Source organism: Terrapene carolina, unplaced genomic scaffold (genome assembly GCF_002925995.2).
Source record: "Terrapene carolina triunguis isolate 2854851 unplaced genomic scaffold, T_m_triunguis-2.0 Scaffold38, whole genome shotgun sequence".
In the NCBI taxonomy this organism is placed as follows: domain Eukaryota; kingdom Metazoa; phylum Chordata; order Testudines; family Emydidae; genus Terrapene; species Terrapene triunguis.
In genome coordinates this window covers 7,636,755-7,649,145 of record NW_020664389.1, presented here as the reverse complement: position 1 = coordinate 7,649,145, position 12,391 = coordinate 7,636,755, and positions in this window count along the sequence as shown.

Genomic DNA, 12,391 nt, shown 5'->3' with positions numbered 1-12,391 from the left:
CTGCCTAATAATAAAAATGAGGAGCAGCATAAATTTTATTACAGACTCTCTATGAGTATATTGATTTTGTGCCAACATCTGTTCTTCTCAGAGTTTTTGTCACACAAATGAGGTTCCAGAAATGTAATGCCTGTATTTTATGAAATAAAATGTCCTATGCTATTTCAAGATGACCTTTTCAATATTTGGTATTTTGATGGGTTAGCTGTTTCATTGCTAGGGGCCCTATTTAGATCTTGGTTTTAGCCATCTCAGAGAACACTTTAATTTACCCCAAAAATGTGATACAATAATATCGCTAGCTTTTGCTTGTATTACTCAATGGTCGTCCAGGAAGTTGGGCGTGTCCTGGGCAGCTCATCACGTATGATACATGTCCGCATAAAACCTCTATATTGGTATAAAATTGTAATTGTAACTAAAAACACTGATCTACAATTTTTGAGAAGTCATCTGCTTCAGAGATAAAATGTGCTATTTATTATGTATTTTGATGTGCTGAATTCAAATATGACAATTAAAACAACTGATTGGCTACTGTTTCTAAGATATTTAAGTTTTTACATTTTATGTCTATGTATATTGTGTAGATAGTAGAGTTTTAATCATAAATTGTAAACCTAGGTCTTTTCATGTGTTTATGGTTGCTTTACATGATAATATTTCACCTGTCCTGTTTATGTAACACTTTAAAAATCAGCAAAAGGGTTATATAAATAAAATTTATTATGAAACAAAAGGCAAAACACTATTCTGTACATAGTTTAGTCCTATTCAGTGTCTACTCGGCGCTTCTTGGCTTGTCTCTTGTATTCATTAAATGGAGCATCTCTTGTCACTGTCCAGCAATAATCTGCAAGCATTGATGGGCTCCATTTGCCCTGATAGTGTTTCTCCATTGTTGCAATGTCCTGGTGAAATCGCTCGCCATGCTCGTCGCTCACTGCTCCGCAGTTCGGTGGAAAAAAATCTAGATGAGAGTGCAAAAAATGTATCTTTAGTGACATGTTGCAACCAAGGCTTTTGTATGCCTTGAGGAGGTTTTCCACCAACAAGTTGTAGTTGTCTGCCTTGTTGTTTCAGAGAAAATGTATTGCCACTAACTGGAAGGCTTGCCATGCCGTCTTTTCCTTGCCACTCAGTGCATGGTCAAAGGCATCATCTTGAAGAAGTTCACGAATCTGAGGACCAACAAAGACACCTTCCTTTATCTTAGCTTCACTTAACCTTGGAAATTTTCCACGGAGGTACTTGAAAGCTGCTTGTGTTTTGTCAATGGCCTTGACAAAGTTCTTCATCAGACTCAGCTTGATGTGTAAGGGTGGTAACAAAATCTTCCTTGATTCAACAAGTGGTGGATGCTGAACACTTTTCCTCCCAGGCTCCAATGACTGTCGGAGTGGCCAATCTTTCTTGATGTAGTGGGAATCTCTTGCACGACTTTGTGTATCCAGTCTGCAGACCAAGCAAGAGAGCAACAACCTTCAAATCGCCACAAAGCTGCCACTGATGTTGGGCATAGTTTATGCGCCTCAAAAGTTGTTTCATGTTGTCATAGGTTTCCTTCATATGGACTGCATGACCAACTGGAATTGATGGCAAAACATTGCCATTATGCAGTAAAACAGCTTTAAGACTCGTCTTCGATGAATCAATGAACAGTCTTCACTCATCTGGATCATGAACGATGTTGAGGGCTGCCATCATACCATCAATGTTGTTGCAGGCTACAAGATCACCTTCCATGAAGAAGAATGGGACAAGATCCTTTTGACGGTCACGGAACATGGAAACCCTAACATCACCTGCCAGGAGATTCCACTGCTGTAGTCTGAAGCCCAACAGCTCTGCCTTACTCTTGGGTAGTTCCAAATCCCTGACAAGGTCATTCAGTTCACCTTGTGTTATGAGGTGTGGTTCAGAGGAGGAGGATGGGAGAAAATGTGGGTCCTGTGACATTGATGGTTCAGGACCAGAAGTTTCATCCTCTTCCTCGTCTGACTCAAGTGAGAATGATTCTGGTGCATCAGGAACCGGCAGTCCTTCTCCGTGGGGTACTGGGCGTATAGCTGATGGAATGTTTGGATAATGCACAGTCCACTTTTTCTTCTTTGACACACCTTTCCCAACTGGAGGTACCATGCAGAAGTAACAATTGCTGGTATGATCTGTTGGCTCTCTCCAAATCATTGGCACTGCAAAAGGCATAGATTTCCTTTTCCTGTTCAACCACTGGCGAAGATTTGTTGCACAAGTGTTGCAGCATATGTGTGGGGCCCACCTCTTGTCCTGATCTCCAATTTTGCAGCCAAAATAAAGGTGATAGGCTTTCTTAACCATAGTGGTTATACTGCGCTTTTGGGATGCAAAAGTCACTTCACCACAAATATAGCAGAAGTTATCTGCACTGTTCACACAAGTGCGAGGCATCTCTGCTCACTTTGGCTAAACAGAAATGTGTCCCTTTGCGAAATCAAACACTGACAAATAAGAGAGCACGACACTGTATGATTTCTAGAGCTGATATAGGGCAATTTGTTCAGCAGAGTGATGTAAGCTTCGTTATGATTGCATCATCCATGACTTCTAGGAATAACATGATGCAATTCATATCATGTATGACGCAATACCAGCTTCAGATTGCATCATTCATTGTTTTGCCTAAAAAGCAAGTACTGTCCAAACCCAGTCATAGATTTATTCATAGATCCAGTCAAAGATGTATTTTAGTCATTTCTGGTTTAAATTGAGATCCCTTCCCTTTATAACTCACTTATCCTCCGCCATTCCCAAGTCAAGGTGGTATATACTGACCCAATAGCATATCTTGAAAACTAGAGCCAATCAACAATTTTAAGCATCATTTTCGTTCTCAGTGACCCAGAATTAGTAAAGTTTGACTACATTTATTTCAGAATCATTTTGGCTGTAGAGCAGTGAAATCAGCATTAGAAGGTGTTCAGCAAACTCAGACCTCCAAGTGACCCTGGAGGGATTGGTTTGCCTCTATCAAACAAATCAAAATGCTGTATTTGCACAGTTCTAGCACACTCATCTCCCCATCCAAACACATCTAAATTGTTGGTGCCTATCGTTTGGTGGCTGAATGAGCAACAGCAGCCGCAGCAGAACCTAACAGAGTCATGAGGTCATCATAATGTCACTAGAACATTTGCGCTGGTTGAATATAGAAAGAGCCTGCCATATCTGGCACCCATCTTTGTTGAATCTGAGCAAATGTTGGCTAGTGTAGGTGAGGGGATAGTGTTTTCCCCATTTTATAGATGGGAAATGGAGGCACAAAAATTAAGGTAAAAATTTTTTTATTAATGTTGGGTGCCCACTTTGAGATTACTTGAACCATATTTTGCAGAGTACTTAGCATTAGATCTTTCCCCACCCCCAGCTATGTGAGTGTCATAACCACCAGACTTTAGGCTAGTCTGGGGTGGGCACTCTCCATCTCTCCTGTTGAATCCTTCCCACTTTATATAACCACTTAAATAAATAGTCATTGGAGCAGGGACTTGGACTCTGGTTTCCTTCCCACCAGGAGAGTACCCTAACTGCCTAACTATTCTCTTCTCAATCGCTCTTGTTGAAGCTGTTCCATTTTGTATTACTTAGATCAGGGATCGGCAACGTTCGGCACGTGGCTCGCCAGGGTAAGCACCCTGGCGGGCCGCGTGCCGAACGTTGCTGACCCCTGACTTAGATATTCATTGGTCCAAAGAGAGACAAAGCAAACATGACTAACTTGGTAATTAAGCACTCATCTAGGAGGTAGGAGATGTGGATTCAAATTCCTCCTCTGAATCAGGCTGCAACAAAACACAATTCCATTATGTGGCATCATATTGATACCCACATGGCTCATCAGCAGGGTTGGAACCTTTAGATAGCACAGGCCTCTGCTACTTGAGCTACTGGAATACCTATGAGAATCAGCTTTGAAGGGGGAATGAGATACAAGTTGCCAGGGGGGTTCACAAATATTTACTGACAACAGAGGAACAGAGAGACTCTGGAATCTTGTGTTACCTTTCAGGCTCTAGAGGGTAGTGTTCTCTAGGGGGAAACAAACTCTTCTGTCCCCTTTCCCCCAGTCTAGACCTCCGTCTGTCCCAATCCCTCCAATCTATTCTTGTCCCAGTCCTGTCTTTTTCTCTCCGCTGGTTCCTTGCCCTAGTCCCATTCTCCTTGCCTACAGAGTCCCTAACTCCACATCTCAGAGTTCTCATCCCAGCCTCAGTCTCATTACCCAGCCAGTCCCAGGCACCCCTGCCTAGCTCCCCATTTGAGATGTCCATCATCCCCTGCCCTGATCACATACCTTTACTGGTTTCCAGTCGCAGCTGCCCCATAGCTCCCAATCCTACACTCCCCACAACTCCGGCTCAAGTTTCTCTTCCACTCTGCAGTCCGAATCTCACCAGACTCCTCGCCCCAAACTATTCCTTTCCCTTCTTCCAGTCCAGTATATGTCCCCCTTTGCATTCAAATCAGGCAGCTTCCTCCTCCTCACTACCTGGGCACCAGCTAGGCAGTCATAGAGGGCACAGGGGAGACAAGCTCCCTGCTCTCATTTACGGTGCCCAGCCATACCCTGGCTTGGAGCAGGAATTAAATCCAGATTAAGTTCAGATTTGCCTCTGTATCCCAAGGCTACAGCATGCTCACTCTACAAGGGATGCACAGGCACAGATTGGTCATAGATAGGAGCTCTGAGGGATGATCCAGGCTCATTTGCTCTGTGGGGATGCAGCATGCACAGTGTGTTCAGTACCAAGAGCAGAGTGGTACAAGTATTCTCACCAAGGACACAGAGATTTTTAGATGCTGAAATGTAACAAGACTCTACAGACCACTCTACAGACCACCAAACTGGGGTTGGTTTTTTTCCCCCAAAAAGTTTATAACTTGCCCAAATGTAAGAAGATTTTTCATAGGGGTGGCAAAAGATGGACCATTGACACTAGTGCCAAATTTCTAGTTCCTGCTCCAAAATATCGGGGGGGCAGAATTTTTTAAACATGGGCAAAACAAAGTATTTTCCCCAAGGTTTGTTGCTGGAAATAGCAGAACCACTGTGGCTGAAATTTTCCAAAAACATTGAGCCAGAGGCAGAGACCTTGTATGAAAAATTTCACCCAAGTAGTTATCATTTGACAAAGTTATAACTAACTGACACAGGGTATTCAAATGGGAAGTGTTGGACAATTTTAACAAAAAGACAGCACTAGCAGCCACACCCTAACAGAAGCAACTACAAAAAAAGGGAAAGGTTTGGTCCAAAAATTTTCAAGTTAGAATTTTTTTGACCGGCTTTTCTAAACACGGCTGCCTCTGGCTACTTCACCGCTCCCAGCCTCTTACCAGACTCCTTCTCCAGAGCACGATCCCAGGGCTCACTCTCCTACTAGACTTCCTCCTTGCTCCCAGCAGCCTCTGTCTGCCTAGGAAGTGACCACACCCTTCTTCCCCTGACACTCCCTCTGCTTTCAGTCTCCTGGCTGTATTCTGCTCTCCCTGTATTCTTCTCCTGCTGGGCTTCACTCTCAATTAACCCTGGCCCTTTTCTCTCACAGGTGATACCAAATAACCCAATTGGCCTCTCAGGTTTTTGTTTACAGGGCTGGTATGGGATGCACACCCCAAAACAAGCTCCCACTAGAGTTTTGGTCTCTCTCACACACAAAGATGTTGCATTCCTCAGTTATAGAATAGACTGATATCCCATTACCAGGAGTATTGCTTTTGAGAATGATTCTGTGGGGACAGGTGACATTCACTACCGTCAAAGTGAGTAGGGGTTTGGAGACCTGATTTATTCTCAGATCAAAAAGGTGCTAAGTCTAACTTCAGACATGTTACCTAAAAGTCCCCCTGCCTTGCATGGAATTTCTTGCTTTGCAGAATGAATTCTATTCAGTACTATTGAGTCAGTGTGGGAAAAAGCCACACTCTTCCTGCAGGCAGGCAGACTTTTATGTGACATGGACTTTAACCTTTGAGCATGTAGCTAGACTTCTGAGGAGCTAGTTATAACATTTCAAAAGTATCACCCTTAAAAAAAAATCAGAATACATGAACAAAAATGCAGGCACATAAGAAACTGTAAAACCCTTCCTGCAGGGAAACTACAGTGGAAGGAACCTAGATTAGCCTCTAGATCAAATGGTTTGAAAAGATGCAATACCATTTTGGATTAATTTAGGGTAAACAGCCTCTTCTTTAAAAGCTGTTGCACGTCCTCAGCAATACCCTGCATGGTTAGGAAAGGTCTAGACAGGTGATTTTCAACCATTTTACATTTGCAGACCCTTAAAATTTTTTGAATGGAGTCGCAGACCCCTTTGGAAATCTTAGATATAATCTGCAGACGCCCAGGGTCCGTGGACAACAGGTTGAAAACTACTGTTCTATGGTAATGACAACCTTTTGCGGACTGCTTAGACATAGTCCACGGACCACCAGAAGTTGAAAATCACTGGTCTAGACAGAGACAAAAAGGCAGACACCTATTTAACAATGATATGTTAAAGTGGAGGGCAGTTTGGGTGAAAGTGATCATGAAATTATAGTTTGTGATTCTAAGGCATGGTGGGAGGGAAAACAGAATAATAAAGATAATGGATTTCAAGAAGGCAGACTTTAGCAAACTCAGGGAGTTGGTAGGTAAGATCCCATCGGAAGCAAATTTAAGAGGAAAAACAGTTCGAGAGAGAGTTGGCAGTTTTTCCAAGAGACATTTTTAAGGGCACAAGAGTAAACTATCCCACAGTGTAGGAAAGATGGGAAGTATGGCAGGAAACTACCCTGGCTTAACCAGTAGATCATCAATGATCTAAAACTCAAAAATAAAGACCTACAGAAAGTGGAAACTAGGTCAAATTACAAAGGTTGAATATCAAAAAACAACCCAAGAATGTAGGGACAATATTAGAAAGGCCAAAATGAGATTAAACTAGCTAAATACATAAAGGGTAACAAGAAAACATTCTACAGATGCATTAGAAGCAAAAGGAAGACCAAGTACAAAGTAGGTCCATTTCTCAGGGAGTGTGGAAAGCCAATACCATAAAATGTGGAAATGGCAGAAGTGCTAAATGCCTTTTTTGCTTCAGTTTTCTCCAAAAAGGTTAGTAGTGATTGGATGTCTAACATGCTGACTGCCAGTGAAAATGAGGTAGGAACTGAGGCTAAAATAAGGAAAGAAAAGTTAAAAATTACTTAGACCAGTTAGATATCTTCAGGTCAGCAGGGCCTGATGAAATACATCCTAGAATACTCAGGGAGCTGAATGAGGAGATATCTGAGTCAGTAGCGATTATCTTCGAAAACTCATGGAGGACAGGAGAGATCCTAGAGGACTAGAAGAGGGCAAATATAAAAAGGAAAATAACCCAGGGAACTACAGATCAGTCAACTTAACTTAAGTATCTGAAAAAATAATGGAGCAAATAATCAAGCACTCAATTTGCAACCACCTAGAAGGTAATAAGGAGATAAGTAACAGTTAGCATGGATTTGCCAAGAACAAATATTGTCAAACCAACCTAATAGCATTCTTTGACTGGGTTACAAGCCTCACGGATGGGGCAGGAGGGGAGTGATAGATGTGGTATATTTTGACTTTAGTAAGGATATTGATATTGTCTCGCATGACCTCCTCATAAACAAAGTAGGGAAATACAACCTAGGTGGAGCTACTATAAGATGGGTGTATAACTGTTTGGAGAACTGTTCCCAGAGAGTAGTTATCAGTGGTTCACAGTCAAACTGCAAGGGCACATCAACTGGGGCCCAACAGGGATTGGTCCTGGGTCCAGTTCTGTTCAATATCTTCATAAATGATTTAGAGAATGGTGAAGTGCACATATACAGTTTGCAGATGATACCAAGCTGGGAAGGGTTGCAACTGCGTTGGAGGATAGGATTAAAATTGATAATGGACAAATTGGAGAAATGATCTGAAGTAAACATGATGAAATTCAATAAGGACAAATACAAAAGTCCTTCACTTAGGAGGAACAATCAGTTGCACACATACAACATGGGAAATGACTGCATAGGAAGGAGTACTGTGGAAAGGGATGTGGGGGTTATAATGGATCACAAGCTAAATATGAGTCAACAGTGTAACACTGTTGCAAAAAAAGTAAACATCATTCTGGGATGTATCAGCAGCAGGGTTGTGAGCACAACATGAGAAGTAATTCTTCTGCACTACTCTGTGCTGAAAAGGCCTCAACTGGAGTATTGTGTCCTGTTCCAGGCACCACATTTCAGGAACGACATGGACAAATGAGAAAGTCCAGAGAAGAGCAACAACAATTATTAAAGGTCTAGAAAACATGATCTGAAAGGAAAAACTGAAAAAAACTGTGTTTGTTTAGTCTGGAGAAGAGAAGAAGGGAGGGGGGGAGTTTTCAAGTACATAAAAGCTTGTTACAAAGAGGGTGAAAATATGTTCTCCTTAACCTATGAGGATAGGACAAGAAGCACTTGGCTTAATTTGCAGCAAGGGAGATTTAGGTTGGACTTTAGGAAAAAATTCCTAACTGTCAGGGTTGGTAAACTCTGGAATAAATTGGAATCTCCGTCATTTGAGGTTTTTAAGAACAAGTTAAACAAACACATGTCAGGAATGATCTAGTTATTACATAGTCCTGCCTTGCATCCAGGAGACTGGACTAGACCTATTAAGGTCCCTTCCAGTCCTACTCTTCTAGGAGTCTATGTCACTCTTGTGAAATTCGGGTACACCTTAATGACTAAGAGGGGATGAATTTGCTGTATGACAAAAGTGAAGAGTGACACCAAGCACAGCCAAATGGGTGGACAACAGATAAATAAATAAATAATGGCTTTTAAGGAAGGGCAAGAGATATACAGCTTGGCTCACAGAGTTTCACTTCCATCAGAGGGACCCTCATCTGGGGTAAATCATAGTTGGGGATTGTAGAGATGATGACAGCCACAAAATTCAGCTTATTGGACATCATACCAAAAAAATGGATAGAAATTACCCAAAAATTGTACAGAGTAATCTCACTGCATAAGCTGATATGAATACTTATGCTCTCCCTATAAGAAAAACATGGTAGAGACTTTTAAATAAAGAAATGAAAGATGTTAATGGAAGAAACACAAGATATAATATAGCCAAGATTCCTAAACATGGTCTGTGGAGAATTGGCTGGTCACACGGTGCTGGATCTTCTCCTTGTACCCAGCTGCCAAATCATATTAAAAGAAGCTAAGAATGCATTAAATACCTCCTAATGTGAATTTCCATGTAAGCAGTTACTGTTGGGGTTACACAGATACTACGTGAATAGGGATCCTGAAGTGCCCATGAAAGAGTTTTGATATTAAATTGTAATACATACTCCAAAAAATATTTGAGAACCCCTATATCATGGAATGGAAGGAATGAAGGAAAAGAAATATCCCTGGGACCATGTGATGACTGGCTTCTTTTGCATTTAGGTAGCTGCATGGAGGGGCTGGGAAGGGGAAGAATCCTTCCCCTCAGGTCGCTCCTGTAACATGGATGGGTTAAATATGTTCAACTGCTTATATACTCCACTTTCCTGCACCTCAACATAACTCTTTCTGAAGCATGGATGAACAACTCTAACTTTAGGTCATATGAACAGCTGCTAGTCACCTTCGAAGAGAGTATTCCACACTTTCTTAATGTACAAACAATTACATTAAATAGAAAGAAAAGGGATAAAGGATGGCCCAGTGGTTGGGTCACTCACTTGGGACGTTAGACACCTGAGTTCAGTTCCCTGCTCTGCCACACACACTTCCTGTGTGACCTTGGGCAAGTCACTGAGGACATGTCTACAATGCCCCACAACACCAAAGTGCTGCACTGTGACTCTCCCATGTGGATGCTGGGGGCATGAACCAAAAGGTGCCATGACTGTAGTCCTCTTCAGACAGAACTACATTAATGCAAAGTAGGAACCTTTTAGATCATGCCCACAGAGTCAACACGGGGGGAGTTACAGCGCAGTACTTTGGTGCTCACTGCTATTGACACCCTAGTAGTCTAAACTGCAGGGGAGCATAGTACTTCACTCAGTCGCTCTGTGCCTTAGTTCCCAATCAGTAAAATAGTGATAAATAGAACTTCCCTACCTCACAAGAGTGGTGTGAGGACAAATACATCAATGATTGTGAGGTGTCAGATACTATAGTAATGTGGGTCAGGTGAGCATAATAGTCAGAAAGAAACCCATGAAATACTAAAACACTTAAAAAAAAAGGATTAGGTAGAAATTTTACCAAGGAGTTCTCCCTCTGCAGACTTTCACAGCTGCAATTGCAATGGAACAGTTCAGCATAATATTCTCGCTCCTTTACTTTAGCACACACATATAATCACACATTTCTCCTCTGATCTTTAGAGACTGTTTTTACACTCTTGGGTGACAAAATTTTGTTTATGTCATCTGTACTCTTCAGAACTGGCATGAAAACTGCAGAAACTCTGGTGAGTACTGCTCTATCTAGCAGATTTAGGCTTGACTTGGTCTCCTCAGTTCATGTGGTCAGATAGAAAATCTTGCCTGTTGTAAAAATGTTACAGGTTTGAATCATTCAGCATTCCTTGGACTCTCAATAGCTCCATAACATATTGCTCTCCCCACCTGGGCTCTTATTGGCCAAGCCCTCAAGATAAGGATGTGTAAGACATGCAGAACTGCTTGCCAGTATTTATTTAGTATTTGCATATTCGCCAAGCCAAGCAATAGCATTGTCAGTGGTGAAGTAGAGCTCTCAGAGCCCACCACTGAATTTGGTTAGCAGGCACTCCTTGACAATGTGTTTTATTGTTTGATCTGTGCCGCAGCTGCACCTTGTTTGCCAATAATGATGGCATTCTATGCAGCTTGAAGAAAAAAACTACCACACACTTCTTCTGGATTGAGTCTCGGCACTTCCAGCTGAGTCCACATACACTCACATTGCTCTTCTCCCTATTTGGGCTAAAAAAATAAAATAAGATAAAATAAAATAAAATACTGCAGTAGAAAAGCTGTGAGTTACACTCACTTGAGATTACACCAGCCCAATGTCTGAGGTTGGATTTGGAGTCCCTAATATAAATCCTCCAGAGGCACAAGATGAGAGGAATCTGCTCAGCAAATTGCCTGTCCCCTGCCCCTAGCATGACCATGTCCTGTCCCTTGCTGACCTCTGTACTCCTGTACACAGAGTTCCCCTGTAGAATTGAGCTCTAATTTAAACAATCCACATCCACGTTAAAAGTCTGCCTCCTCAAACCAACTCTTGTTAATCTAATTGTTGGTATTAACAAGAAACCAACTGTATGGCCTCTCAACATTTCCTGTAACTGTCTGATGTGATGGAAGCAAAGTCTAAGAACTTTGCTGGAGATTTTCACAGACAAAAATGGCAGTCGTGCCCAACTGTCCTTGATGCACCCAGCTTTCCCTCCTTTGTATTAATTGTAATACTTTTAACTATAAGTGGTATAGTACTCCAATGGATGATGGGGACAACTTCTAAGGTTCATGTCTTGGATATGGAATCTGATCTGGACCACAATGAATGCTGAATGAAGCTAGGTAAAGACTAAAGAGAAAGAAATTCTTAAATGTATGACATTATTGAAAAGCTCTAGACCAGGGGTCGGCAACGTTCAGCACACGGCTCTCCAGGGTAAGTACCCTGGCAGGCCGGGCCAGTTTATTTACCTGCTGATGCGGCAGGTTCGGCCGATCGCGGCCCCCACTGGCCGCGGTTCGCCGTCCCAGGCTAACGGGGGTGGCGGGAAGCGGCGCGGGTAAGGGATGTGCTGGCCGCGGCTTCCCGCCGCCCCCATTGGCCCGGGACGGCGAACCACGGCCAGTGAGGGCCGCGATCGGCCGAACCTGCTGCGTCAGCAGGTAAATAAACTGGCCCGGCCCACCAGGGTGCTTACCCTGGCGAGCCGCATGCCAAACGTTGCCGACCCCTGGTCTAGACATACCTAGATGCAGACAAATTTTCATTGATCCTCATGTGCTTTACCTATCAGTAAACTACTAGTTTAAATTTTTGGACAAGTTTAGGCACTTTTAATATCTATTGGTATGAGCACAGAACTAGTAGCAAGGAATCCCTGAATTCTACTCCCAACTCTTGCTGGCTGCCTTTCAGAAGGGGACTTACTTTCATTCTTTCTGTCAATTTTCCCATGTGTGGAATAGAGATAAGTCTACTTACTTATACTTGCCTACTTTACAGAGGACTCATTAAGACACCTTAGACAAGGTTACTAAAACAATTAGCAGATGTAAAGAATTAAGTAAAAGGAAAATACTTAACTGAAATTAGATTAATTTTACAGAAGCAGCGTTAATGC